General features: G+C 37.1%; 1 long non-coding RNA gene across 1 annotated transcript; it reads left to right on the plus strand.

The window, feature by feature from the left end:
• Positions 1-13673: 13673 nt before the first annotated feature.
• LOC140182843 (uncharacterized) lies at positions 13674-17423 on the plus strand. Its single transcript, XR_011879039.1, has 3 exons — positions 13674-14413; positions 14494-14810; positions 17225-17423. It is a non-coding gene; the product is annotated as an uncharacterized lncRNA (long non-coding RNA).
• The last annotated feature ends 6310 nt before the right edge of the window (positions 17424-23733 follow it).

The raw sequence follows: 23733 nt of genomic DNA on the forward strand, positions 1-23733 counted from the left end.
CCTGCTTTTCCACAGCTTGGGATCGCTCCGGTCCAAGTTTTCTTCGTCTCTGCTGCACCGGCCGAGATCCTGGATAGGCCGCCAACTTATGGCACATTAGCTTGGGGTCTATGCCTGGCATGTCTGTGGCTTTCCATGCGAATAGATCAACATTATCGCGTAAGAATTGTATCATTAATTCTTTTGAGTCTCCTCTTAGAATTGTTCCGATATTAGTTGTTTTGTCCGAGGTGTCTCCGATCTGAACCTTCTCTATCTCGCCTTCTGGCTGTGGACGGAGTTCCTCTCGTCACTGCACTCCGCCAAGCTCAATTGTATGAAACTCTTCTCCTCTGCCTCTGAGGTTTAGACTTTCGTTATAACAGCGGCGTGCCATCTTTTGATCTGCTTTTATTGTAGCTATCCCTTCTGTAGTTGGGAATTTCATGTATAGATGTGGGGTCGAGACTATCGCGCCGAGTTGATTGAGTGTTGTCCGACCTATTAGAGCATTGTAGGCTGAACTTACGTCGACCACAATGTAGTCTATTTTGAGGGTCCTAGATTGGTTCCCTTTTCCGAAGGTTGTATGTAGTGATATGTATCCTAATGGTTGTACCGGAGTATCTCCCAGTCCGAACAGACTGTTCGGGTATGCCTTAAGCTCCTTGTCTTCTAAAACGAGTTTGTCGAAAGCTGTTTTGAATAAGATGTCGGCGGAGCTTCCTTGATCTATTAGTGTGCGATGGAGATTGGCGTTTGCCAGTATGATGGTAATGACCATGGGGTCGTCGTGTCCCGGGATGATTCCAGATGCATCCTCTTTAGTGAACGTGATTGCAGGGATGTCGGGTGCTTCCTCCTTTCCTTCGACATGATATACTTCTTTGAGATATCTTTTACGAGATGATTTGGAGATTCCTCCCCCTGCGAATGCGCCATGTATCATGTGGACGTGTCTTTCTGGTGTACGAGGTGATCGCGCGGTTCGTCCAATATCTTCATCCCTTCGTCTCTTTCTTTGATAATCATCTCGGGTTGCTAGAAACCGATCTAGTTTTCCTTCCCTCACCAACTTTTCTATGATGTTCTTTAAATTGAAGCACTCATTGGTGGAGTGACCTCGCACTCGATGGTATTCACAATACTCATTCCGATTTCCTCCCTCTCTTTTTCCTTTGAGTGGCCGAGCTGGGGGTATTTTTTCCGTGTGGCAGACTTCTTTGTATACGTCAACTAGGGATACCTTGAGAGGAGTGTAATTGTGGTATTTTTTGATTTTCTCTCCTTGCCGATCTTCTTTCCTTTTGGATTCCTTGTCTTTATCTCGGTAGGGGGCCCCAGATTTGGAGGTTTCTCCCAACCGAGCATTTTCTTCCATGTTGATGTATTTTTCTGCTCGCTCCTGTACTTCGTCTAAGGAGGTAGGGTACTTCTTTGATATAGATTGGCTAAAAGGTCCCTCTCGTAGGCCGTTGATGAGTCCCATGATGGCGGCCTCTGTTGGTAAGCTTTGAATGTCCATGCATATTTTGTTGAATCTCTCCATGTAGTTGCGGAGGCTCTCCCATTCTCCTTGTTTGATCCCTAGTAAACTGGGGGCGTGCTTGGCCTTATCTTTCTGGATGGAGAATCTGGCCAGGAACTTTTTGGCCAGGTCGTCAAAGTTTGAGATGGACTTTGGAGGTAGGTTGTCGAACCATCTGATTGCTGTCTTCGTGAGAGTTGTTGGAAAATCTTTGCAGCGAATGGCATCTGAGGCGTCGGTAAGGTACATTCTGCTTCTGAAATTGCTGAGATGATGGTTGGGATCTGTGGTGCCATCATACAAAATCATATTCGGGAGCTTGAAGTCTTTTGGAATTTTGGTTCTCATGATTTTCTTGGTGAATGGATCTTGTTCTTTGCGTGAATTTTCCTCAGGAGCGGTCCGAGGAGCTTTTGATTTGAGATCGGCTTCTAATTGCTGTAGTTTTTCTTCCAATTCTCGACGTCGCCGTACCTCTCTTTGCAGATCCTTTCCGATCTCCCGTTGTTGTTGGGTTTCTTTCTCAAGTTGCTTTAAGCAATCTTGAAGTGCTTCTATTGCTCCCGAATTTGATGAGTTTTTGTCTCCGTTAGATTCCGGAGCATCCTTCAATGTAGTGTTCACGTTCTTGTGTGGTGTTCTATTTTCTAGATCTGAGTCGTGGTCGTTGTCATGGCCATCCGCCATGGTGTTGGAATGACTTCCAGGTTTCCCGGCAACGGCGCCAATGTTCTGAAGGTTACCTGAAACTGGAGGTCGATCTCGGATGAGATCTTCTATACTTGGTCAGAGATGGCGTGTCTGGCTGGCTGGTGGCGGCCGGAGCTGTTGTGTCCGACTTGTTGGACTTGCTGCACTGCTGATCCTTGGTCACCGGAGGGTGGGGGGTACCTGCAAGAGACTCTGATGCTTAAGTTAGCATGGATATTAAATAGGTTTTTTGTAGAATCAGAGTATGAGTTATACCTGGGTGCTCCAATGTATTTATAGTAGTGTGGGCCGACCTTTCTGATAAGATAAGTTAGTTATCTCATCTTATCTTATCTTTATCTTGAGTGAAGTCAGCTTATCTTTAAGGGAACCGCCTATATCTCTATAGGCTTGGATTGCCTTTGGATTTGGGTCGTGCTCCTCTATTTAGGCCCTTTATTGGGCTCTCCTGTCGATTTGGCCGAGCTCTTTAAAAAGAGGTCGGCTAGTCAGTCCTAAAGAGGTCGGTCGCTTTGTCGCCGATCATCCCGGGTCGGACAGCTCGACCCAGGGTATGAACAGTAAGCTTTGTATGTCTAGGCATGTTTTGTTGAATCTTTCCATGTAGTTGCGAAGACTTTTCCGATCTCCTTGCTTGATTCCTAGTAGGCTGGGGACGTACTTAGCCTTGTCTTTTTGGATGGAGAATCTGGCCAGGAACTTTTTGGCTAAGTCATCAAAGCTTGAGATGGACTTCGGAGGTAGGTTGTCGAACCATCTGATTGCTGTCTTTGTGAGAGTTGTTAGAAAAGCTTTGCAACGAACTGCATCTGAGGCGTTGGTAAGATACATTCTACTTCTGAAATTGTTGAGGTGATGATTGGGATCCGTAGTGCCATCGTACAAAGTCATATCCGGAAGTTTGAAGTCCTTAGGAATTTTGGTCTTCATGATTTCCCTAGTGAATGGATCTTGATCTTTGCGTGAGTTGTCCTCAGGGGTAGTCCGAGTAGCTCTTGCTTTGAGATCGGCTTCGAGTTTCAGAAGTTTATCTTCTAATTCTCGACGTCGTCTTAACTCTATTTGTAGATCTTTCCCGACTTCTCATTGATGATGGGTTTCCTTTTCGAGTTGCTTTAATCGATCTTGAAGCACTTCTATCACTCCCGGATTTGATGAATTTTTGTCCCCGTTGGATTCCGGAGCGTCTTTTAGTGTAGTGTCTGCGTTTTTGTGTGGTGTTCTATCCTCTAGATCTGAATCGTGGTCGTTGTCATGATCGTCCACCATGGTGGTGGGATGACTTCCAGGTTCTCCGGCAACAGCGCCAATGTTCCGAGGGTTACCTGAAACTGTAGGTCGATCTCGGACAAGATCTTCTGTACTGGTCGGGGATGACGTATCTGGCTGGTGGGTGACAGCCGGAGCTGTCGTGTCCGACTTATGGGACTTGCTGCACTGCTGATCCTTGGTCACCGGAGGGTGGGGGGTACCTGCAAGAGACTCCGATGCTTATGTTAGCATGGGTATTAAACAGGTTTTTAGTAGAATCAGAGTATGAGTTATACCTAGGTGCTCCAGTGTATTTATAATAGTTGTAGAGTGACCTTTTTAGATAAGATAAGTTAGTTATCTTATCTTATCTTATCTTTGAGTTGAGGTCAGCTTATCTTTTAAGGGAACCGTCCTTATCTCTATAGGCTTGGACTGTCTTTGGATTTGGGTTGTATTCCTCTTATTTGGGCCCCTTACTGGGCTTTCCTGTCGATTCGACCGACCTCTTTGAGAAGAGGTCGGATAGCCTGACCTGAAGAGGTCGGTCGCTTTATTACTGAACATCCCGGATCGGATAGCTCGACCCAGGGTATGAACAAAATCTATCACCATAATGAAACACAGGCACAACAAAAACAGACATCTGCATCATATTAAAAAAATGACATTATATACACTTCAAAATATTGACCAACATAAATTTCGGAACTTCAACACCCAAAATTTAAATGCAATAAGGATAAAAAATTGTGACTTTTCTTATCAAATATACTTGACTAAAACAACTTTAAAGTTTGCACATGTCCTACTTTGCCCTAATTTGCAATGAAATAATTACAGAATATTTAACCTTAACGAAACTAATTATTCAACCAGTACAAATTTTTCATCATAGCTTCCTATTACAGAATATAGCCAATCTGATGTTTGTAAACTCCGAGAAATTAATGAATAATTAGCTAATAAATTAATTATTATTTAAAGAAATTAAAAAATTAAATTTTATAATCTAAAGAGGTAAAAATGTTAAAAATACAAATTTTGACACTAATTTTAAAAGTTTTAGCCTAAAAATGGGCCAACGGGCCGAACCGATTACACCAAGCCCAAATTGGGCCCAAGGTCTAACATATATAACTTCAATTCAACCACCCCTTGCCTTCACAATTGATGAATCACGCTGAAAAAGAGAGGGAAGGTAGGAACTCTAACCCATTTCCATCCTAATCTTCTATCTTTCATAACTTTCAATTCGGTGCTCTAATCCCCGCACCATTTGCGGCCACGCGACTACCACGTCGAGTTCTTCGAAACCATCTGAATGAAGTGGTAAGAAATTAGCCATTTCTCACCCAGTCTCTTCCCCTTTAATTTCAAAATTTGTAGTTAATAGGTATTAAAGATTTTGGTATTTTGATGTTTAGGGTTGAACTAGCTTGAGAAAATTGTTGGATTTTGTCCAAGTAATCATGGGTGAGGTAAGAAATTGTTAAACCATTATGTATTACTGAAATTTGGTAATCCTATGATTGATTATAGTGAATTATGTGATATTAAATTAAATTGTATGATTTGGAATCAAATTGGTAGATGTTGGATGATTGATTTGAGCCTCGAAAGCTGAGATTTTGTTTGGTAAGGAAATTGGATACTTGGAGCTTGTGGAAGGAGGGCATTTTGAGGTGTTCCGAGTTTAGGGAGGAATTGACCAAGGAATAGTTTTGATTTCTCATAGTTAATGTATCATGTTACGTAAAAACTTAGACTAGTTGACAGTAAGATAAGTTGAATTATGTGAATGGTGCATGTTTAGTAGATATAGTTAATGAATGTTGAGTGGATGTGAATTGTAGTTTGAAATTAGAAAGTGCTTTTGATTAATTATATGTTGTGATGATTGTGGTGTGGTTGGAGTTGGTGAAATAATTATATATATGTATGAATGTGTTGAATGTGAGATCGTGTTGACAATGAAAGATTGATATTTTTGGTAACTAAATGATTGATGAGTAATGGGTTGGTGCTTAGTGAGTTATTATGTTGTTTGAAATGGATTTGATTAGGATTTGGTTGGTTTTGGTTTTGGTTTGGAAAACTTGAGATTTTGAGTTTTGGTAAAAACACAATTTTAATCAATTTTGACACACTGCAACTTAACCCTCGAAAGCTCAAATTTAGTAAAACTTGCCTTAAATAAAAATTGGATTCGAGTAGTTTATGACGTTTGAAGAACTGACGAAAAATGATTTTTAACAAAAAAGTTATACACATTCAAAGTTTGGGCCTAAAAACAAGACTCTACAGAAAGTGTTAAAAACCAGGAAATCTGGTTTGCATGCATACGCACACTATCATGTGCACACATGGACTAGAGCGAAGTGGGGACTCGTGCGTACGCAAGAGAGAGTGTGCATATGCATACCCTGAGAAATTTTGCAAGTTGTGCGTACGCACACCATGATGCGTACGCACAGTACCATGCATACACTCGATGTCCTATTTTATACTAAAACTCTGTTTTTAACTGCTCGACCTTCCTAACAAGCTTGTAACCATCCAAAACCATCGTTTTCTTGAAAATTCACAATTTTTGAACTATCAACCATTCTTCTAAGTTTTCCAAACCTCTGAAAATTCTGTTTAAGATCCGATAATTAGAGTTAGGCTTAAGAAAGAGAGTGAACCTATTGACGGAGTTAGATTGACACTGAGAAAGAGTTGTGAAGTGAATAACTTAATTTACAATGCATGGACAATGTTGAATGATTGAGATATTGAGGAGATTGATTTTAATAGTGAATTTTGAATGAATTGAAATTATATTTAAAATGATATTGAATTTGATTGTGATATGTCACCGGGTAAGAGGCAGTGGTGTGTCTACTTACTCCGGGTATAATTGGAGATTTTGGGTAAGATGCAATGGCGTTGTCTACTTGCTCTAAGTAAAGATTCGAGATTTAGGGTAAGATGCAGTAGCGTTATCCACTTGCTCCGGATAAAGGTTCGAGACTCCGAGTAAGATGCAAAGGTTGAATTTTGACACCTTCGCTCAAGGTTGAGAATTGTAACACACCACTTGTGTAAAATACGCATAATTAGTAATTAATTAACCAATAAATTAATTATTATTTAAAAAATTAGAAAATTAAATTTATTATTTAATGAAATGGAGCTAATTAAAATAAGAATTTTGACACTAATTTTAAAGAATTTGGCCCAAGATTGGGTCGAACGGACTGAACTGGACGAACCAGGCCCAAGTGGGACCAAGCCCACTCACCTAACCCTCATTAAAGGCTTGCAAATAGCCTTCTTTCTTCTTCATTCTTCCAATTCACACAGAGAAGAAGAGATTTGATGAATCCCCAAAATTCCTTTTACTTCAAAAATTTAATCTTCCATAACTTTTGATTTGGAGCTCCGATTGATGAGCCGTTGGTGACCACGCGTTCGTCTTGGAATTCTCTACAAAACCCATCCAACAATTTGGTAAGAAAATTTTGATTTTGTGCCCAGTTCTCCCCTTTTTAGTTTTGTGATTTGAGTTTTAAAATTTGAGAGATTTTGTGATTTTGATGATTTAGGGGTACTCTAGCGATAGATAATCACTGGGTTTTGCCCAAGACATCTGTGGGTAAGGTGAGAAACTCATATCCCTTGTGAATACTTTGATTTTGTGAAGTTTAGGTATTAATTTGTGGTTATGAATGACATTGTATGCATTAGATTGAAATGATATTGAATTGGAGATGGAATTGGTGAAATTGGATGCTTGGGAGTGAACCTTGGAAGCTGAATTTTTATTAGAGAGGTTTGGAGCCTTGGGTTTTATGGAACGGTAGTCAATTGTGACGTTTCAGGATTAACAGGAAATCGGTCAAGGTATGGTTTCGGTTTCTCGTAACTAAAATATAATGTGTCGTGAAAACTTAGGCTAGACGACTTAAGATAAGTTGAACTGTGTTTGATGCATGTCTAGTGGTCTTGGAGAAAGGTTGAACTTGTTATAATGTGTAAGGATGTATTGAATGAATAATAATGCTATTTTAATGTTTGAGCATGGAATTATGTTTGATTATGAGTTCTTAGGGTTGAAGTTGATGAGTAAGTATATTGGTGGGAAGTGTATGAGCAGGAGTCGCGTACGCAAGTGAGGAAATTTACACCCCCGCGTACGTGCAATATGGCATGCGTACGCGGGACCCTATTTTCAGCAACATTGTTTTTTTGTGATTTAAACATGATTTCAAGCTTCTAAACCTCTATTTTTACTCTATGAGACCCTAAAACTTAGTTTTAATTATAGTGAGGGAGTTGAACCTTGAGAGGATAATAACTTGCGAGTGAAAAAAGGTTGTGAAGTGGTTAGTTAATCTTGAGATATGTTGAAGCACTAAATGCGTGATTGAAAGAGAGCTAAGATGAAAAGACCAATTGAACTTGAATGAACATGATAACTGAGGATGATTAATGATGAAATGTTGATGAATTATGATTGATAAATGGCTTGAGAATGAATGAATTAATGATTGAGATACTTGGGCAGTAGCAAGGATTGTGGTTCGTCCCGCTTGCTTCAGGTCAATGTTTGAGATTTGATAATAATGATGATTGATTAAGACTAAATGAATGTATGTTTGAGATACCTGGGTAGTAGCAAGGATTGTGGTTCGTCCTGCTTGCTCCAGGTCAGTGATTGTGACGCCTGAGTAGTAGCAGCAGCATTGGATTATTCTGCTTGCTCCAAGTTGAGCTTTTAAACATCCGTCTGGGTAGTAGCCGCAGAAGTGGTTATTCCACTGGCCCTGGGTTAAGTGGGTAGTAGCAAGGGGGTTGTAGCTCAAACTCACTTGCTCCACTATGGGTGTTTCTGTCCATAGTTAACTACCAGGACATGTCGGGTTGACTATATAACCAACAGTTGATATCATCAGCCATAAGGCAGGCATACATCATATGCATTTATTTGTTTGGTTTGAATGTATTTTGCTTGGGTTTGTCTAATTGATTATCCATGTTTAATTGCTATATGCTCTATCTACTATAACTGCATTCTAATTGTGATTTTCTTGTATGCATTATTTGTCTGTGTGGTTCTACTGGTGTTTTGGAGGATTATGGAGAAGGGGAATAGTCGAGAGCTTTAGTTAGAGTTTGGTTAAGTTTAAGAACCTTAGAGAACCATCCCTACTTATAGTTTTCTTTTTAATTCTTTTGGTTTTATGATCTGAGCACTGGAAGTTCTAGGATCGCCTTCGGCTTTTTCAGGATATTATATGTTAGTTATGTGGGCACTATTATCATACTGAGAACCTCCGGTTCTTATACCATATATATGTTGTTATTTTCAGATACAGGTCGATAGGCATCTCGGTAAGCGTCTGGAGTTCATTCTGCAAGCGAAGTGTTATATCTTGGGACTCTGTATTTTGAGCTTATGTTTATTATTCTGTGTTTAGATTCTTCTTTGTATGTTTAACTTTATTTTGTCCCTCTTAAAGGTCGATGTGGAAAAACAGGTTGTTGTTTTATCTGTTTTGGGGTATTTTGGGTTATGTATATTTATGTAAATATTCTCCGGTCAACCTTGGCTTTGCAGGTCGAGCCCGGAGCTTGAATATTTTGTATCTTTTGACACTATATATATATATATATATATATATATTACGTTTTCTTCGTACGCAAGTTTTCCGTTTACGTGAGTGTTGCGCTCTTTGTTTTAAACTTTCCTTCAAAGGCTCCTTGTATAAAATTCCTTTCAACTATTATTATTATTATTATTATTATTATCATCATCATCATCATCATCATCATCATCATCATCATCATCATCATCATCATCATCATCATCATCATCATCATCATCATCATCATCATCATCATCATCATCATCATCATCATCATCATCATCATCATCATCATCATCATCATCATCATCATCATCATCATTATTATTATTATTATTATTATATATATATATCTTTTGACACTATATATATATATATATATATATATATATATTACGTTTTCTTCGTACGCAAGTTTTCCGTTTACGTGAGTGTTGCGCTCTTTGTTTTAAACTTTCCTTCAAAGGCTCCTTGTATAAAATTCCTTTCAACTATTATTATTATTATTATTATTATTATCATCATCATCATCATCATCATCATCATCATCATCATCATCATCATCATCATCATCATCATCATCATCATCATCATCATCATCATCATCATCATCATCATCATCATCATCATCATCATCATCATTATTATTATTATTATTATTATTATTATTATTATTATTATTATTATTATATATATATATATATATATATATATATATTATTTTTAGAGGTCGTAATACCTCGCCACTTCTGCTTTACGACCCGAGCGTAAAGTTTTGTGTGGTAGGGTGTTACAATTTGGGTAAGAGGCAATAGTTGTAGTTTGGTCCCACTTGCTCCATGTTTGGTGTTTCTATCCAGGGTTCGCTACCGGACATGTCGGATTTGGCTATATAACCGACAGATGAGACTCATCGACATGCATACATCATATGCATTTGTATGATTTGTTTGGGTATGCATTTGTCTTGGTTTGACTAATTGCTGATCTGTAATCAACTACTACGTGTCCTATCTGCTGTAACTGCTATCTATATTCGTGTTTTCCTTGTCTGTTTTATTTGTGCTTGTATCTGAGAGACTCCTCACATGGTAGAGGCATGATGAAGGTTGTTCCGTCAGTGATTCGGAGGTTTGGAGAAGGCAGAAGGTGCAGAGTTAGACTAGGGCTAGATTCCCTTAGTAAGATTACCTATATTATTGATTTAGAATAAATTTTAAGACTAATCTGAGTGTCAGAGTTTTAGGATTGCCTCTGACTTTTCCGGGATCTTATATATTAACTTTGTGGGCACCATTATCATGCTGAGAACCTCCAGTTCTCATTCCACACATATTTCTGCTGTTTTTTAGATGCAGGTCGAGAGGCACCTCGTTGAGCATCTGGATATCTTCATACAAGCGAATAACTATCTCTTGGGCTATTATATTTTGTTTTAGGCTATGTATATATAGATTCTCCGCATGTATATTTTGTATTTTGCCCTCTTAGAGGTTGCTTTTGGAGAAATAAGTGTTTAGTTTATGTTTTGGGATAACTTTAGGTTATGTATTATATATATTTATGTATACTCTAGCCGGCCTTAGCTTCGCAGGTCAGGTTTGGAGCTTGATAGCTATATCTTTGGAACTCCAATCTATATATATGTGTTATCTTCCTTTTGATCTCGTTTATCTATCTTACATATCTTTGCGACTGCGACACAATTTTCTGTTTTCGCTTTTGTTTAGCTTCTTCTTCAAGGCTCCTAGATATGAATTTTTTTAACTATATTTATATACGTCTCTTTCTTTTAGAGGTCGTAATACCTCACCACCTCTGCTTTATGACTTAAGCATAAGGCTCCGTGTGGTAGGGTGTTACAATGTTCTTCACTCACGCTAAGTAAAACATGAAGAAAAAGGAAGAAGAAGAGAAATGCCACTCACCGCACCTGATTACTCTTGCAATGCAGTACCGTCGTTGCAAACTCATCGTCCTTGGAAGCTTACGAGTTCATACCTTAACTCGCAAGTCATCAATGTCAGGTATAATTTTTGGAGGGAATAAAGATGAAGGGTTTATCTGGATTAGGGAAAAGTGTAAATGACAAAGGAGAATGAGGGATTTTATGGAAATTCAATCCAACCTTGACGATACCGTTTCTAAAACTGGGAGGGTCGATTGGTCTCAATTTGGAGGAAGATAATATCCACCTGACAGAAAAACTGACATGTCATTATTCCATCTTCTCCCATCCGGTCATAGGGTCTGCTATAAGCAGCTCCGTGTGTCGTTGTGGTTCGATGGGACAATTTCACATCTTCAAGGGGCGCTTTGTCCGTCGTCCAAATGGTTAGGGACCGGATTGAGCATTACTCAAAGAAAAATGTGTAGAAAAAATTATCAACATGTTGCTTCTTAGTTTCAAGGAGTGGATGTGTGGGGATCCCTTTTGTTGTTGATGGCAATGCCGGAGATGACAATGAGATAAGTTATTGTTTTACTAGGTTGCTAGGTAGTTTCGATTGGTGTTGGTCTGTTAGTTTTTTCTTTGTTTGCTCGTTCCACTTGTGTGTTGAGCTCTCTTGTTTAAAAAAAAAAAACTGACTTTCTATCTATGAAAGGTTGAGTTTGTTTGTCGAAAATACCCCGACATCAGTGGCTCACTTACTTCGTTAACTTAGAGGCTAACGTGGCACATTAAGTACTTAGATGCTATAAAGCACGGGTACATCGCTGAGTTGTCGTGTTTGCGTGTCAGAAATATTTTGGACACGACATTCGTCCAAGACGCATGTCTATTGTGTCCAACTGTATATTAATAAAAAATAAAAAATTCATCTTTAGACACACCTTATTCTTAATATGTATTTTTGAAGTAAATTTATTAAATACTTTATATAATAAAATAAGACATTAAAAAATTAATTTATATTTTAATATCAATAAAATATTAAAATATTATGACGATTTATCTAAAAGATACTTTATAGTTTATATATATCTTTTTTTTTACCAAAGATCAGGAGATTCGAACCTACGATTTCTTAAGTAAATATGGGGTGACTATGTCATTTAAATTATAACTCGTTGACTAATTTATATATATCTTTGTATCTTATAAAATTTTAAAATTTATGTGTGGATATATTTTATGTTATGTTGTGTCTCGTATCTATATTAGTGTCTATATATCATACCTCAACTGAGATGGTTATGTTAGGGGAAGTAGATATAACCATTGTGCAATAGAAAAGGGGCTTTGTTTTCTACGAAGAACGAAGCTTTTTGGGAAATCTTTATGTTGACAAAATGTGGGGTTACTACAAAAATTAATTAGAACTTCCAAGGTTCAAATTTTAAAATAATAAAAATAATTTTTTGTTATAAATATACGAATAATATTTTAAGAATAAAAGATTATGTACTAAATCTTTTTTCAATTCTTATTATATATAGTAAATTACAAAGTAATATACATAAATAATTTTATACATTTATGTTAGTATATGATATTTCGTATAGAGCTTTTAGTTGTGAAAATAACATTACTACTATATCAAATTAAAAATTAAAGAAACACCAAAAAATAAAAAATTAAAGAGTGGATCAACCAATCAAGTTTTAACCAATTTTGGATGAGTGATGGGATGGTCTCTTAACATCTTTTCAATGTGAGACTTTCTAAAAATGCTGTTTAATATAAATTAAAATTATTAACCTTTAAACTTTTTCACTTGATGAAAAATGGCTTTTATATTATATTTTTGGATGGATCCTAAACAAGAATTGGTATTAAAAAATAAATTGAAAATGTTCATGTTATCTCTCGACATATATTACATTACACAAAAATTAAATTTTTAAACTAATTTTCGATGCAGAGTTAATAGCTAAAATGGTCTACGAAAGATACCTCGATTTCTATTTTCGTCCTTAAAAGAATAAATTAATTGAATTCGTCCCCAAAAGATAATCAGTTTGGTCACGTTCATTCTTCCGTTATTTTTCTTACTAACAGCGCTAACAAAAAATGACATGGCAGTTACATTTTTTTTTGTCAAGGCCTGGAACTAATGTAAGACCCAGAACCTTTGAAAAGTCTTTTTATGATCAAGTCTCAAATCATATAGTTATTTATAGCCTTAATTTCAGAAATTATTTTATTAAAGATAATTAAGGCAAGTTTTGATTTATTGGATTTGAGACAAGTTATGATTATTATCCAATTTTATAATTATTGGATTATTTTCTATATTTAAATTATAAAGTTGATATTTATGAAATAATAAGGATTTTATATGATTTGGACTAAGTAATTAATATTTTAAATATTAATACTGTCATTTTGGAAAATGAAGAAATTAAGTATATTACTTCTAATTAATTTGGTTAGGACATTTTATGGAAAATAATTTGTGAAATTGATGAGCAAATAGTATTTTCTATATATAATTAGTGTTGGATTTAATTTGGGTTTCAATTACTATATTGTCCACAATTTTATCAGAAATTACCATAATGCCCCTAACCCTAACTTTTGAAAATAAAACCCTAAGCCTTCCCAAACCTAGCCGCCGAAACCCTACTCCAATTGCCCTCTTCTCAGACCCAGCAGCAATGATACCAACCTTTCCCTTTCTCAAATCAGTCGCAGCAGTAAAGGGGGAAAGAGATGCAGAAGAAAAACGGACCAAGGAAGAGGGGGCAGAGCTGCGATCAGGAGAGGAGGTGAGCCACGCTGCTGCCTCCGTTCAGCCCGTCGCCACTGAACCGTCCTTGTCGCCGATGACAGAGAACCGAGAGAGAGGAACGTATGAGGAGAGGAAGGCGCCGTGTCTGGAAGCTGCGCCGCCGTCATCCTTGCCATAGAGCCAGTCACCGTCCTTTATGGCAGAGAGAGAGAGAGCGCACGCGATAGGGGAGCCCTGTTGAAGCCGGTCTGCTGCCTCTATTTCCGCCGCTGTGTCACGGAGAAGAGAGAGAGCCGCGCCGCACCTCAGTCACTGCTAATCCACCGAAGCTGGCGCACGAGAAGAGGGGAAGGGACGCTGCCTTGCGTCATCGCTGGCGTGCCTGGGCGCTGTTGCTGCGAACGTGCCGTCGCCGGAACTGGGTGGTTGCTGTCATGGGAACCGTGAAAGGAGGGAGAAGCCGTGCCGCTGTTCTGGCTGCCGGAGCTTCTATGGCAGTCAGAAGTTGCCACTGCCTAACCAGCTGCAACAGGGGTTGTCTCCTGTCATGTATGGCTGCCGGAGAAGCTGTTGTGGCCGCCGGAACCATCACCGAAACTTCTGCAGTTTGATTCAGTCTTTAATCCTTTCTCACAGTAAGCATCTTCATTTCGGAGCTCTTGAAAATCAATATACTGCTATATTTGGCCACAGATTCTGAGGTTTTGTAACATAGGGTCAAGCTCCGGTTATTGCGGGTCACGATTAAAGCTGCCGCTGAACCGGTTCAGAGACCGCCGCTGTTCGGTCCATCCGTTCCTTCTTCGTTTCGGTAAATATGTTTTGGAAAGCCTCGCGTTAGTATTTCGTTGTGTTGGTTAATGATTATGAATTTTGGTAACGTGGGGGTAAAGTCCTGATTGTTGTATGTTGCGATTAATGTTGCTATGGTTATTGCGAAAGTGACTGGGAGCTGAGGTTTTGGTTGCCGTCAGTTCGGGCTGAGGCGGAAAGGACTTTGTGAGATGTTTGGGTTATGGTTTGCGTTTTGAGGTAGGGGCGCTTTCCGAAACTATAGTTTATTATTGGAATTATTACATATGGATACTGATGTGAGATATGGTATATTTAGTGATTGTATCTGCCTTATGTATTATTTGATTGACTCGAATGATTATGGATGTTTGTTTGGCTGAATTGTTGTGCGGCCTTGTGAAATGTAATGTTTTAAAGTGATTCTTTAAAGATTTGAAATCTGAGTTTAATCCGTTGAGGATTGATTTGATTTGAGTCAATTATTTGATGATGTGAAAAGTCGAATGCACTTTTGAATTCAGCCTGGTTTACTTTAATTGACTTGATCTTGGACAAATGATTTGTTACTGAACCGTTTCTTTAAAGCTTTGGAAATGAGTTAAATCGGTTGATATTGAGTTGGCTTTGAAATGGTTTTCTTGAGATATGCCACTGAGACGACTGTTGGATTTAGCTTGCTTTGAATTGATTTCTGGTTTTGAGCTGTTGAAAAGGAATGAGAAACGGTTTAGTTGGGACCCGAACCGGGTGGCAAAAGTCCAAGTTTTAGGGGAGGTGCTGCCGAAATTTCTACAAAATCCTAGTCTTGTTTAAAAAGTTATTTAAAAAGGATTGGATTTGAAAAGTTGTATTATTTGATTTATTAAGAGAATATTTATATTTTCAAGCTTAATTTATTTAGTGAACTTTATGCCTTGAGTTTGACTTATTTAGAAATGAACTATTTTACCGTTTGAATCACTGAAGGAAAGAATAATGCTCTAATATTGATTTCAATATAAAAAGGAGCTTTTAGTGATTTCAAAGAAATCTAGACTTTTGATTGAGTAATTAAGTTTGAGGCATTTTGGAAGAGTTAGAAAAATGGGTTCCAAAAAGAAACCTGAAAGTGGTTTGATTCAAATGAACCGGTTCTTTTTCAAATGAGTTGATTTTTGGACCGGGTTGGAACTTGTGATTTTGTATGGTCGGTTTCATAATAAATTCAGTTTTATTTACTTGAACCGAGAATCCATGATTTTAAGAGTTTCAATGAATTTTAAAGAATTGATATAGGTTGACCTTCCCTAAAGACTTGGGACTCTGCCGAGAAACTTTTGTTATAAAATTCTATTGTTGTATGGGTGATTTTGAATACTTTGAAATAAATCCTTAACTTGCCATGGTTTTGGAAGTTTTGGAAAGAGAATGCCGATAGTGGCTTTGTTTTAAAAAGGGAACTCATTTTGAGTGAATTTGGCTTATGAGCCTGAGATGATTTGAGAAACGAGATTTCTAAAGCCAAGGCTGAAAAGAGTTGAAACTTGATTTCAAAGTGAAGCGATTTGAGAAAAAGTGATTTATGGCTTAAATGCCGGTTTTATGAATTTGATGATGTTGGATGGTGGAAGTGCTGTTTTGTTATGGGCCGGAATGGCTGTGTATGATTATGAATATTGGCTGGTTCTGGATTGAACCGTGAGCCGAAATGGCTGTGTATGATATTGATTTATGGCTGATTGCCGAATGAGTTATGGGCCGTATGACTGACTATGAATTATGAATTTAAGCCGGATGGCTGATATGGATGTTGATCCATGGCTGGGACTGAATGAATATATGCTTGAGATACCTGGGTAGTAGCAAGGGTTGTGGTTCGTCCCACTTGCTCCAGGTTAGAGACTGTAATGCCTGGGTAGTAGCAGTAGTAGTGGTGATTCCACTCGCTCCAGGTTGAGCTTTTAAACACCCGCCTGGGTAGTAGCCGCAGTAGTGGTTATTCCACTGGCTCTGGGTTGAGCGGGTAGTAGCAATGGGGTTGTAGCTCAAACCTACTTGCTCCGCGATGGGTGTTTCTGTCCATGGTTAGCTACCAGGACGTGTCGGGTTGGCTATATAACCGACAGATGATATCATCAGCCACTAGGGACAGGCATGCATCATATGCATCTATGTGACATTATTTGGGTGTGCATATTATACTTGGTTTGTCCATGTGAATAATTGCTAATTGTCCTACTTGCAATAACTGTTTGTTTGTGCTTGCATCTTCCTATTTGTGTTTGCTACCCGGACTCTGTTAGACTGTGGTGATTGGTTGATGGTTGGATTGTTTGGGCCTAGGGCCGTGGTTGGAATGAGATAAACCGATGGTTGATTTCGGTTTCGTGTTTCTGGTTTGGAATAAAATATGAAAGGCTATTTTGTTTCAGCATAGATAAACCGTTTTGAAAGGCTTTTGAGTTTTTGAGAATTGAATGGTTCCTCTTTCAGAAAAGATTTCCGACTTTACTTTTATTGTAAACTGTCGTTTTTGAAAAGAGGCATAAGACGGGTAGTGATCACTGGTACGGTTTATCTTCACGTATCCTATTACAGTAATTCCTAAAAATCCTCTACTGAGAACCCTTTCGAGGATGATGTTCTCACCCCCTACATTTTTCCCCTTTCAGGATATGGGCGCAGAAGTTACGAAGATTTTATTTAGTTGTTGAAATGCTCTGTATTGCTTTAGACTATTATTTATACCCTCGCCTTTATCTTGATATGTTCTGTAAGAGGGATAGAAATTGTATTGGGTAATGCTTGTAATATTATTTATATATATGTGTATATATATGGATGTACTCTTTATGAGTAGTTGTAAGTGTATTGAATGTATGGATGTACGTTGTATAGCAAAAGTATTCTTGGAGCGGTATTGCATTTTAAAGTTTTAAACAGGCTCATATTTTAGTATTAAATAGTATAAAAGTCATCGTAATGTCCGAGCTATCAGAGTCGCGCAGCCGGAAGCGTGAGCTTTGGTAGTTAGGGTGTTACAAGTAAACAGGCCCAAACCCGGAAAAACGAACCCTAACCACTACCCGATCCAGTTTCCTACTATAACTCCCTCACTGATCGTCTTCTCCTGCTTCTTCATGGTGGAACACTGCGCGAATCCTCCATGGCAACGTCTCTGCCACCACTACCTCGATTACGGTTGGTCCTGTCGCTGCCAACGACTCTACTTCCGTTGCCTCCACCCATGCCTATGCTCCCGCTACCGACGCCTTTGCTTGCGCTGCTGCTGCTGATGCCTCTGCTGACTCCGCTTCTGTTGCCGATGATTTCGCTGCTGCCACCGATGATGCCGGTGCGACCTCTGAACTCCGCTTCACTTCTGCTATCGCACTCACATAGTAGCTACGCTTTGAGCTCCTCCATACGAAGAAGGAAGAATAATAAGGCAAGTGTCTTGTGATAAAACTCTAGATGGAGATGACACCATTGTCCTGGCCAGAGATGACGGATTCGAATTAAAGCTACCCAAGAAGGGTTGGGAGCCAATTCGAGAAGTCAGATTTATTATCACTGCTTCTGTTGTTCTCTTCTGGTTCTGCCTAACCTCACTTCTTCATCCATATATCCACTTTTTATTTATAAATCAAGAGAAGAGAGGGACAATTTTTCAATTGATGAAACAAAATTCTTCTTGTTGGCATCATTAATTTCACGATCCATTGCTGTGTTTGACTAAGCATCGATGAAAATTCTTGTTTTATCAGATTGGAGAGTTTCCATAGGAACCAGAATAGGGTTAATGGAAGTTAGAGAGCGCTTGTTGTGTTGTTGATCTAAGCACATTCTAAGTTCCAGAACGGACATACTAACAATGCTCTACGACTACTCTAATGGTTGCGAAAGATATCGCGATCTTCTTCGTCTTCGTGATGGTAAGTTATGGGTTAGGGAAGCAGAGAGTGAGAGTGAGAATGAAGAAGAACCCCAGACCGTTTTAAGTGTAAAATGACGTCGTTTACTAAGTTGTGCTATCATTTCATGTTTTAGGTTAGTAAACCATTAAAGGTAGTGTCAAGAAACTAATAGAAGGATGAACGTGATTTTAAAAAAATTATTTGGGGACTAATTTGATTAAAAAAAATTATTCAGGGATAAAAATAAAGAATATGTGACCTTTTAGGGACGGATGTGACTATTAACTCTTTTGATGCATCCAAATTGAGCATCCTATTTGATACATGCTTCAAATGTTCATGATATGAAGAGTTCAAGTGTTATTTAGAAGATATTAGTTTACATTTTTAGAGTGTTTTAATTTAATTTGATGTATTTTGATTTTGTTTATTTAATTACCAGATTGGGCCTTATGTTTATGGGCTTTAGAGTTTTCTTTGTTTTAACCTAATAAGAGGTTATAAATATCTCCTTAGTTATTATTGTCACGGTATAGAATGATTTAGAGGTTTTAAAAACCCCTTTTTTGGTTTCATGATGGAACCATAGCGTGGACAATTGAGGTTGAGGAGTCCCTCTCTTGTTGCATCGGGGAATTAGGTAGAAGGTTCAAGAGTCCCTTCGATTCAATTCCCAAACTATGGTATTGACAAGTTAGGTTGAGGAGTCCCTTTCTTGTTGCGTCAAGAAATTGGGTAGAAAGTAAAGTGATTCTCTTTGTACTCAATTTCAACCTATCTTTATTTTTATTTCAATAATAATTTATCTTTTCTATTCAATTTTAATTTTTATTTTATTTATCTTTTATTTTTTTATCACTATTTTTGTTATGTTAGTGGAATCAAAAGGTTTAATTAAGGCAAATTCTGTGGTACCACTATTAAATTAGTGGCACTGTAGCATTTATATTATTAGATTTCATTGATTATGTTGTTCTATGGAAAGTTATTGGTTATTACACCATAAAAGAATCTACAAAAAAGGAGTGATGGGTAACCTGAAAAAAAGGAGGTTGAAGTTTTGTAGATAATTAATATAGTTTTGGGATTTTTTTTTTTTGGTGACTAGTTTTGGAATTGTTTAGAGTTATTATAAAATGTTCCATAGAACTCAAGGAAATTAATGGGCTAATAACATTTTATGATGTAATTTTTTCATAAGAAAAAATAAACAGATGTGATTTTTTATTATTATTAAATTGATAAAAAAAAAGGCTTAAATTGAAAAGATCATATTTGTTCCACCATTCCAGCTTTGCTTGTAAGGAAAGTTTTTAGGAAGTTTTTGAAGAAAAATAATAAATAATAAACAAATAATAGTTATAATTCCGTAAGAAACAAAAAGATAAAAAAAAATTTAGAAGTGATGGTTTGCAAATAAAATAAATAAATAAATAAATACTCCAGTTATTTATTTGGGTTATGATATATTTTGGCTAGAAACAAAATAACTTTTTGTAATCCATAATAATAATAATAATAATAATAATAATAATAATAATAATAATAATTGTATTTACAAAAAAATTTTCTTGATTCCATTAAAAACTAACAATTAAAAATTGAATTTAAAAAGGCTAAAATAATCTGTTAATACTAAATAAGATTGTTTAAAAGAATAAAAAATATTTTTGGATTAAATTTAAAAAGACTAAAAAATATAAGAATTAATAATGTTTAATTATACCAAAAATTATAAATTTTGGAATTGATATTTAAAAGACTAAAAAATACCTTAATTCTTTTTAAGAGTTAAACTATATTTTTAGCATTAATTTTTTATTCAAAATATTAACCAGCCTTTTCTTGAAATCAAATTTAAATTTAAAGAGTTAAAATTTCTAGTACATTCTAATAGTCTATCATCTTTTTGGAATCCTATGGAATTAAAAATTTAAAATTGATTTGACTTAGAAATCAAGTCCTTGTTTAGAATGCATAATAAAATAGGAATTGAATTGATTTATGAATCCTATGAATTTAGTTTATAATTGAAGTCAAATTCCTCCATCTTTTAAAGAATTTGGTTGAAATTAAAATGAATTGATGTTTTAAAATAATATACCTTTATGCATTGTTTGGATGCAAGATGAAAAATAAGAAGAAAGAAAATGAGAGAAAAAAGAGAGAAAAGAAAATAAAAGAAAAAGTTAATTTTTTTGTTTGTAATTTGGATGAAGAGAAAATAAATGGAAAAAAATAGAAAGAATTTTTTTTTATTTGGATGAAAAAAAAATAAGAAAAGAAAAAATTATATCAGAGTAAAATTACATTAATACTCTTATTTATATTATTTATAAATTATAATTTATTAATGTTTTCAAGTTGTTTTTTTAATAAAAAAAAGTTATTCAAATTGTATTTTAAGATTTTAACATATTTTTGTTAATAACAACAGTTTTTTTTTAAGTTATCCTCTTCTATTGTCTTTTAAATATGATAAACAAAAAATGTATCATTATTTTTTAAATGAGTTAATAGTCAAAATCGTCCCTAAAAGATACCCCGATCTCTATTTTCGTCCTCGAAAGATAAAATTAATCAAAAGCATCCCCGAAAGTTACTGACGTTGATTGAGTTCGTCCTTCCGTCATCTCAGTTGTTGAGGTGTGTAACGTTTGCTGAGCTGGAATGTTAAGTGCCAGCGTGGCACACTCTAGCATGGCTAACGGTAATGCTGAGCAGATATGTTTGTTTATTTAGGTCAAATTAGTCCTAATATTACAACCCTAACCTAACCCCAATCTGAAGCATAAATGTGCGTGATTCTCGTAGTAGATGACCCTGTATGTTTGTTGAGTCACTGTTATGATGAGTGAAAGCCACAGCGGTGACCTGCCGTCTCAGTCTATTGGTAGCCATGGTTCCAACTCTTCCATTCGAAGGAGGAGGAAGATCAAGGACCAGACATGCTTTTGCGGGTTGAAGACGACAATCAAGAAGTTCGGTGCAAGAGTGAATCTAGATGTGTTGTTCCACACTTTTGCAAGATACCCGGTGAATTAGGTTAGGATAAATTAATTTTGTTTTCCATTTTCCTATGTCAATTTTGCTGGGCAGTTGAAATTGATTTTTTTTTTTTTGAAAATATTCAGAAGGGAAGCCACTGCAACTTCTTTAGGTGGGTTGATGATGATGAGTATGCAGCAGGGGCAGAAACTAATGCAGAGGTTGGTGGTGACTATGATGAATAGAGACTGAATGTGTCATGGAGATTGGGTAGCTTGGAGGGTGAAGTTAGAGCAATGAAGATGCTAATAATGTACGTCTCAGTTGCAATGGTTGTGGCTACTATCTTTTGTGTACCATTGTTGTTCACATCAATCTCCAAGTAAAGTCACAGATTGAGTGTTATGTTGTTGTGCTTTAGAGGTGTTGTTAGAGCTTTGAGATTGAATTAGTTGATATGTAATGATGATGTGACTTATGAATGAAAGTAGGGTTTAATTGTATTTAATTCAACATAAACTTGTTGTTTGAGCATGATGGGTTTCACTGAAAATACAATATGGTGATGTTTGAACCCTAAGTATTTATTCACCAAAAAGTTGTATACATCAGAATAGTCAAGATTATTATAATCTATAACAAACATCATAATAATATCATATTGTCTTAGTAGACACACCACATGGGTAATCAAGGATCCAGAAGTTAACAGAGCAATCCAAAACAAAAGTTCCATAGCATTATTCACTTAAACCAAAAAAACATAATAGGCCTAACTAAAATGGTCCTGATCACACAATCAGTTTACACAACCTTGTTCCCAAAAAGCAGAGTTGCAACTACATACAAAATACATTTCCTAGTTAAAGATGTTAATCTTTCTTTCTTGGACGCTTGAAGCCTGGAGTAGGCACAAATGTCATGAAGGTTTGCATCTTCTTTGCAGTTGTGAAAGTTGTTCCTTTCAATGTCTCAGCAGATATGGCCACAGGTGACTTGATGGAGGCATTCAATCTTGCCTTGCTTTTAATGACATGCAATTTGGGTGACCTTCCTCTCTTTGCACCCTGCATAGGCCAGTTGCAGAACCATTATTTTTCTTCAAGTAAATAAATGCAAGTGGTGTTAAAGATAAATCAATAGCAATAAGTAAATAACCTGAAGGTCTTGAACATGCGATTGGGTATCTTGCATTGGTGGGATTCCATCTGGTTGGCTGACTTCCACGTCAGGTTGTGGTTGGACTGGTGGAGGAGAGAGAGAATGGGATTGAACTTCATTGTTGGTGTTTGCTTCAGCTGTAGGGGGAGCAGGCTCTTTAACAAGGGCAAGCTGAAATTGCATTTGCCTAGCTTGTTCCTCAGCATCCTCTTTTTTCTTCTTTGCATAACTTCTCTTGTTGTGTCCAACTTTAGCATAATACATGCACCTGATTAGGTTGTACTTCCTCTTCATCTTAGTGCTTGACCCAATTGGCTGATCACCCTTGTCTTTTCTCCTCTTCTTGGTAGGCCTGCCGGGTTTTGGCTTAATTGGGGGTGGGACAGGGGTAGGTGACGATGTTTTCTCCCACAGATCTTGTCCTTTCACCAGGTTGAGATTGAAATAGTATGTCCTTTTATACGCCTCTATTGTTAACCATTCATGGCAATACTCCTCAACCCTCTTACCATTTTTATCCTGAATGGCTGAAATTGCATGCATACATGGCATCCATGTGGCCAGCACATACAAATGTAATGAAAAAATTAAAAACAGCTCTAACTAAGTGAGGGTAAGGGAAGGAATGAAAGGGTTTGGTTGATTTACCTATGAGTTGCTAGAACCTACAACTGCAAGTGTGCTTTTCCAAGTCCATCACCATATTTGTGGGCCAGCCATGAACTTCAAACAATTCCTCTTTATCGTCCCCACACCATTAGGGAGCCCATTGACTAGATAACTTTGTCATGGCTTCTAGTCTGCTTTGCTGAACCGGGGGTAAAATTCCTTGATAAGTGCTCAACTTGAGTTTGTTATCGACCATGCTCTTCATGATTATTCTTCTCACCTCTTCAGCCAAAGTCAGAATAGGCTTGGTCCTTTCATGCTTGATTTTAGCATTGAATGATTCGCAAGCATTGTTGTAAATGTTGTCATTCTTGGGATCCTCACTGAAGTACGCTTTCGTCCAAGCTTCCTTTGGCCACTTTTCAAGATACTGCCAGGCCTGCTCGTTAATGACCTTAACTCTCTTCATGTTCCTCTTAAACTCATTGCGTGTTCTTGATCTAGCA

Source organism: Arachis hypogaea, chromosome 20 (genome assembly GCF_003086295.3).
Source record: "Arachis hypogaea cultivar Tifrunner chromosome 20, arahy.Tifrunner.gnm2.J5K5, whole genome shotgun sequence".
In the NCBI taxonomy this organism is placed as follows: Eukaryota; Viridiplantae; Streptophyta; class Magnoliopsida; order Fabales; family Fabaceae; genus Arachis; species Arachis hypogaea.